Genomic DNA, 8,144 nt, shown 5'->3' with positions numbered 1-8,144 from the left:
TTTGAGGCTGGGTCAATCTGTGTTTTTGGCCCATTTATATTTAATCATTTTATTTATTCTTTCAAATTAACGCATCACCTCGTCTTCAACCGTGCACATCACTAAGTGTTGAATAAATTTGTCATCGATCGTGCCCTACATAAACATATCCACTTCATCATTGCAAGCTCGTTCAGTGTAGCCAACCGGAGCCACATTTATAACTGTAGATCTACAGTTTTTTTCGATATCAAATATTTTTTTTTTGTTTTGAAATTTAAATGTACAAGAGATTCTTGTAGATAACTTGTCGATTTAATTATAAATTGTGTTGACATCATTATCTGATAACTTGTATCCTATTTTGTAAATATATCTATAAATTTCTATTTCTACAGTTTTTTTTTATTTTCGTAAATAATATTTATTGTACGAAAAATAAAACAAAAAGCTCATTTGGTCAAGGAAGTCACAAAAATTTTTATAAAGTTGGTACTGTTCGTAAGGCTTTAACAGTTTGTTAAAAGCTGATCTACAGTTATACTTTATCTGTCGTGAGATACGACTTCGCACATAATGCATACATAGGCTATACCTAAAACCATATTTAACTTTTTTAACGGTGAAAGAATAATGATATTGCCAAGGATTAGCGCTTACAACAAACAAACAATCAAATTTGCAAATTACCTCTTTATAATACAAGTACAAATTGCAGTTGGAAACACTTAGCTCGTTGTAGGCTATTTATCGGTTGGTCGGAGGTTCATATCACGCCTGTCGCTTTCATAACGGAAAATTGCATCTTGTATCGGCTGCCTTGTGTACTATATTAAATATGTTATTATAAATATACATATTTATACGTATGCTTTCTAAATTTCATTTGGACTTTACTAGTCACAACTTCATTTCATAAGAATTAAACATTGCTCTATTTAATGTCGCTTATTCGGCTTCTTCATGGTAAATACTTTCAACAGAATTCTAAATACAAATCTTACGCTATAAATACGTCACGTGGTAAAATACAAGGGAATTTTCGGTAATTTTCGGTGACTTGACATGCTGCTGTCTGTACATTATTAAGATATTTTTCAACTACTTACCTATTTATGCCCTCAAACTAGACTCTTAACTTTGTAAGAAACGGTATTGTATTGAGTTTAAAAGTTTACGTGACTTTCGGTTAGTTGAAGTACGTTTAATGTCACAAAATATAAGGTCAAAGTCGTGGAATTGCTAAATAAATATTTACAAATAGATTGATCTACAAATCTAAAAAGCTTTTAACGTTTTCTACAGTTTATTGACATTTTCACAATGAATGCATGATAAAATTGTACTATCGTTTTAGGTTTTTTTGGTTGCTTTGAGAATTTCGAAAAATAAATCTTATATCCGTTTTTGCATAATTATGTCTTACTTTTTATTTTTCTTTTTTGTCTGTCTTTATTTTGCACATCTTTTTAGCTGATTACTGTGTATTTCTTATTTTTTTGGAAATAAATTATTTCGTAAATATGTATGTTTAAAGTCAAAGCTATTAGAGCTATTACTATGTATTTCTAGATGAACGTTATACATTTATTTTAGAGAGGTAACTGAAAATTCAATTGCCATCTAAGTAAAACATCAGGTATCGAAACAAATCATTGATATTTTACTAATACCTATAACGAAGGTTATATCTGAAGTAATGGAGCATGACGAACGCCGAAGGGGTTAAGACATCGCATAGCTGTTCTAAAGGCGGTGATAATCGGTGATGCGATGTTGATAACACACTGGTCGCATGTTATTCGCTTTATACGGCAAAATGAGGAAGCGTTTAGTGTCTTATGTTATCGAGATGAGTGGTCGTTAAGGTTTTTAAAAATATACTTCGGTTATTGTACTTGTAAGACTAATAAAATTCAAGATGTCATTGTTTATTTTCTTTTTGAGCTGAGTTTGCATAACTTCTTAGTCTTGGGTCTTGTGATAATAAGCTCTGTCCAGCACGTGACGGATAAGGACGGATTTAATTTGTCTATTCATACTCACAAATATCACGTCTATATCTCTCACAGGATAGACAGAGCCGATAGATAGGATTCAAAGACCGCGTTGTTGTTTTAAATAATTGCATTAAACAAAATATAAAAGTAAACATAAAAAAGGAAATATGTCACATTTTAGGCTTAATTTCGGAATTAATTTTGTTTTAATGTTTTACTTTAATTTTTGTCGTGAATTGTTGTGCTTCAATTTGTAGAAAAAACAGATGCTAAAAGGTTTTTAATTAAAATTATACAATTTATATTATTATTAAAATAAATGTTAGCTGCTTTAACATTTAATTAGCACCATGTCTAATACAATCAAGAATTTCTTCTTCTTAAAACTGTCTCAATTTACTAAGCTGTTCAAGTTATCAAAAAGTCACGAACTTACCAAACAAACAAAAAATATTTATTCGTAATTACATTTTTACATAATTAGTTGTTGGAGTCTACTTTTAAGTATACAAATATTTGTGCCAGTAGACCCGTTCTTTCGGATAAAATAAACAAAATTTCTCATTGAATGCCACAAAAACCTCTTACAATGTCGTATGAGAAGTAAATTGGTCTCGTCAGCGTCAAAAGAGGGCTTTTGTGCAGAATGTGGGCCACTCCATGTTGCGACAGGTGTAGGGTCTATCAAAGTCAGGTCATCTCAATGGATCATCTTTTTTCTTTATTTCTGTTATTTTAATTGTGTTTTAGTAGTTTTTTTTTGCATTCATTGGTTTTAATGTACATCCTACTACTATTATAAAGGCGAAAGTTTGTATGGATGTATGGATGTTTGTTACTCTTTCACGCAAAAACTACTGAACCGATTACCATGAAATTTGGTATGTAGGTAGCTGAAGACCCAGAATAACACATAGGCTACTTTTTATCCCAGAGTTCCCGCGGGATTGATAGGGTTTCCATGCGGACGAAGTCGCGGGCGGCCTCTAGTCCAATATAAAACTGGTCATAATATGTTGTCAAGCTTTATTATTGTATAATAATATTTTAACTTAAATTACCTAACTTTTTTTTATAAAAAGAGGTCTTATTAAATTCTATTCCCAAAAATACTCGAAAATGCTTGGACTATGCGTTGATATGGCACTCAGTCAGTCAATCAGTTGACTCGTCTATATATTAAAGAGATAAATTATTGTACCGTAAAAATACAAACAGACATTATATATAAATACAAATACTTACTTATCCTAAATCATTAATTATGCTTAATTTTTGAATTGTTAGATATTCAAGTTAACTTTTCTTTGATTAAATTCCTTCATTTAGTCCGCGTATTGTTTGCTTTTCGTGGTAATTACAATTTCCGTTTTGTTTAAGTAATTGTATTACAAACGTCATTAGATTTTGTTTTTAAAAAAGAAAATGTTGTTGAAAAATGTAAGTACTTTGAAGACAGAACCAACAGTGTTGAAAAAACCTAATAATAAACCATATTATGATCAAAAGAAATTGCACATTACGTTTGAAGTTATGAAAACTATATCAAAATAAGCATCATTAGGCTTAATATCAATCATATTGTTGCCTTACACCATATGTACATGATGCTTTCCTAATCCTCATCACTTAGATGTAATTCCATTGTTAGAATTTGCAACATCAATCACTTTGATGAATACGGAATGTGCTACTGAAATTCTTAATTTATATGTAACCTACTTACCTGTTATGTTATTAACTATTGTTCAATGTTAACGACTTTCCTTTGTATCCACTGGGTGTCAAATCAACCAATGCGACACATCCTAGTGCCAAGTTTCTAATCCCAACTGTCTCGTGTTGTTAAAGTCTTCTTGCCTTGCCGTGTGGTTCCCGGCACCAATGAAAAAAAAATAGGACCACTCCATCTCTTTCCCATGGATGTCGTAAAAGGCGACTAAGGGATAGGCTTACAAAATTGGGATTATTTTTTTTAGGCGATAATCTCAATTCTATCATAAAGCCAAATAGCTGAACGTGGCCATTCAGTCTTTTCAAGACTATTGGCTCTGTCTACCCCGCAAGGGATATAGACGTGACAATATGTATGTATGTATGTACCTACCAGTGTCAAATTTTCATCACATATACGAAGAATTCCAAGTTAATAACCCTTTGTTGACTATAATGCTATACCCTATGTTATATTATTGTATACCCGTTCATTCTGCCAGACCTACATGGAATTTATAAAGATGTGTTCTATTAAAACTTCATGCAGCCTTGCAGTATTCCGATGTTCGGACATTCCTCACAGACCCACAAATTGGATCCCGGCGACCGCAGAGCAATTTTGGTCAGTCCGCTCACGTAACCTCTCATTGATTCCGCCGATAAACACTACCATTTTGAGACTAACAGCCGACTGCATGTGAAATTCATTAGTGGTCTCGGACTGTCTTTTCCGTAAGATGTATAAACATTGTCTACACTAATATTATAAAGAGGAAAACTTTGTTTGTTTGGTTGTAATGAATAGGCTCATAAACTACTGGACCGATTTTAAAAATTCTTTCACCATTCGAAAGCTACATTATCCACGAGTAACAAAGACTATATTTTATTTTGGAAAAAAATAGGGTTCCGTAATAATATATAAAAATAATTGGCAAAACAGCGTTTGCCGGGTCAGCTAGTATCAAATATAGTTAAAAATTTATTATAAGTTAAAATTCGTATGAAAAATTTGTGTGGTCGAACAGTTAAGTTACCCGTCAAAGCCACGCATGTAAAAAGTGTGATGAACATGGCATCAGTTCATAGTTATTGGTGTACATATCTATAATTCATTTGCTACAAAAACCTGCACGTTCATAAGCTGGAGCATAATACAAAATTTGTTAGGTTCCCCTAAGAAAGTAAAAACCAGATTTATCCAATCCAGAATCGTGATCATAGGCAGCGCCGGGCTTTCAATTTTCATGATTAAATATTATATTTATAAATGTTCTGAGCACTTTGCATCCACTGTAGTAAAAGCTATTATATTTCTGAAAAATGACCTGCACTCTGCCGCATCCATTTTCTGCATCAGAGTTACAGCATAATTTATCAACCTGTTTTTCTACTTACTCTCACAATACATTTATACATCCGCTGTGAAAATACCCAGAATTATCATTAATTATTTTGTTTTCTGTGTCTTATAATAAAAAAAAAGATTGTTTACAATAAAGAAATGTTATATTATATTAACATTTTTAAAACAAAATTACCTATTATTAAAACAGCACATTCAACCGCCTATGTCAAACTAAATGAAGCAGACACAAATCGAAAATAACATAAAATATACGAGAAAAATATGAAATTACAGCTTTTGTCTAGTTTAGACGCCTTCCATATTTATTGAATATATTTTCAAATATGTATTTGCTGTACTATTACTTGATTTTATATCAAATTTATTTTTTCAATTGTGTGAATATTAATTCCCTTAAATCTTAATTATTTAATTACACTCAAAATCGAGGATTTCCAAAAACTGAAGTAATAAATAATCCCAGCCGTACTTAGTATGGTAGCCCTACAGACCGCTAAGAATCTGATGCGGTCGTACCGGTGTATCGCAGATAAAACGCCAGCTCCAGGCGAGTGCTCCGAGTGCAGACCAGAGATTACTTTTATAGACATCTATTACGATGTGGAGCGATTTGGGGTTTACTGCCTCTAAACGTGCCTATTTTCTAGCGACGGCAATTTGAAACATAGTTACAATTGCACCGTTCTATTACATTTCTTGAATGGAATTGGTACAGTCGATTCTAGATTTGAGAAAGTTGTAAAATGGAAAATTAATGATGTTGTACTTCATGAAGTTCGTTACGGAGCTCATTTCAATTGTTTAATAAAAATAAATAAATTTTAGCGCAATTTAAAAATTATATAATAATGAGCAGATAAGTACTGTCTGGTAAGAAAGAGGAAAGCGTAAGATATGGAAATCAAGTGAAAAATAAAGTAATTAGGGACGGGGTAGATGGGACAAAAAGGAAAACTATGTGCTAAAATCAATAACACTTTGCTTGTTATATATGATAAACATATATTTAGTAAACTATGATAATATATTTAGTAAACTGTTCATATCATCATAAAAAATAGAAGTTACAAATAATAAGTTAAGTAATTAACTTCCAATTACAATTATAACAACTTTTCTGAGATCTGATAGTACTATTTGGGACAATCTTGATCGTTTAACCGATCAATACAATAAACTCAGCTAATCAAACGTCACAGATAAAATAATACAAAAGAGAAATGGATAGTGCTATTGTGTTAGCGCCGTCTTAATGCAAGCACAATGACTTTGAATTTCTTGCGATCTAGATTCGCATTCTATGATGTAATCTGAGTGATGAGGTCGTTCACATATCGCCGATTAAGGTTCCGCTATATGTTTAGTATATTGACATAAAGCAGAAGACATAAATAAAGAATATATAATATCAAAAGAGGCTAGGTGCTCTTTATACCAATATTTTTTTAAAACTCTCAACATTTCCATGCATTACTTGTTTAAGATATTCTTATATTTTAATGTAATATATGCCTTAAACTGAATATATTTTTTATATATCCAGCTAAAATATAGGCGTAACATTTACAAAGTTAGTGGTGATTCAACTAAAGTGACATTAGTTCTATTAGCATCGTCAATATAATGATGGATATGTTATCCCTGTGACATTGATTTAACTGATATTAAGCTTAATTGATTAATTGAGTTTGTTGATTTGCGTAACGAATCCTTCATGCTTACCAATACTTGCATTGGTAAGTGACTAACTGACAGACAACGTACTGCCGGACTAAGCATAGAAATGCATTACCATGTTCTGGAGAAGTGCAGGGAGAACTTAGTGAGAATATCTCAATTATCTGAGAGAACAGGTAAGCTGGGGCTGCTACATTTTCTATTGTGCCTTTATTGTATCCAATATTGTCCTTAATAAATTAATGAATATTATACGTAACTAGCGACCCGCTCCGATTTCGCACGGATTTAAAGATATAAACCTTTCTCAGAAAACCCTCTTTCCAATAATTCAAACAGAAACAATATCCGTTCACAATTTTCCGAGATTAGCGCATACATACAGACAGAGAAAATAGAGGGATTTTATAAAATAACTATAACTATATAGTGATATATTTTCAACACTCTTGAGTCTCGAGCTAAAAATCACACCAACATTAATTCCAAAGAAGATTATAGAAGTCTCGGCAACTCTACCACTTCGAAACTTAATTACAGCTCACAGGTATAATTTCTACGGCGGTTGATTCGTTTAATAACTTTATGAAGGCAGAAAGTTTGATGTTGTTTGCTTGATAAAGTCGAGATGTCAATGCGGGTTTTGTACACAAATGTTACTTTTGACAGTACTTGGGAATCAAATTTTAAGCGATTGACCGTTTTTTTTTTCTAACAATCTCAACCACTTCCAGCAAAGCGTACACTATGAATATTTCGACTCCTGACTCTGTCTCTATAGTAAGCTATAAAGGCGTACACAAAATTATATACAGGAGCATTTAATACAGTTTGTAGTTCAAAGTTGCCGTGAGATGAGATTACAACAATTTAATTTGCAATCGGTTTAGATTATCGGGCCTAACTGCTTTTGTTTGAGATTTGAGAGGTTTGCAAACAGGTGTCAGAAACAGTTAGCATTCCGCTAACTTAAATGCAAATTATAAACCGGTCGATGCATCGAGCGATTTAGCATTATTCCATAACTTTTTGAAATTTAAGCCGTGTGGTTGATCTGGAAATAGTTTATGGCACACTCTGGACTCTGCAGGCCTATTATTAAATAATTAATTAAATTAATGCCTATTATTATTTTTGGTTTGCTAGTAGCAAATTGTTTTCCACCTTATTCTGTACCGTAGTCATTTTAATTGGACAATCTTTATGACAGATCTTGTATTTATTCAGGGTTTGATAGCTACGGGTAGACAGAGCCAAGTTGTAAAGTCTGTTGATGGCCTTTTTACTTATATGTACATTTTTAAATAATAAATAAAGGTTTTATTTACATTAGAAATTATTCTCGCTGTTTTATTAAATCAAATGAAGAATAGTCATACCTTTATTTTATTTTTAAAATTTAT

The sequence above is a fragment of the Amyelois transitella genome, chromosome 8 (assembly GCF_032362555.1).
Source record: "Amyelois transitella isolate CPQ chromosome 8, ilAmyTran1.1, whole genome shotgun sequence".
Classification (NCBI taxonomy): Eukaryota; Metazoa; Arthropoda; class Insecta; order Lepidoptera; family Pyralidae; genus Amyelois; species Amyelois transitella.
Note: the sequence above shows the minus strand (reverse complement) of the source record.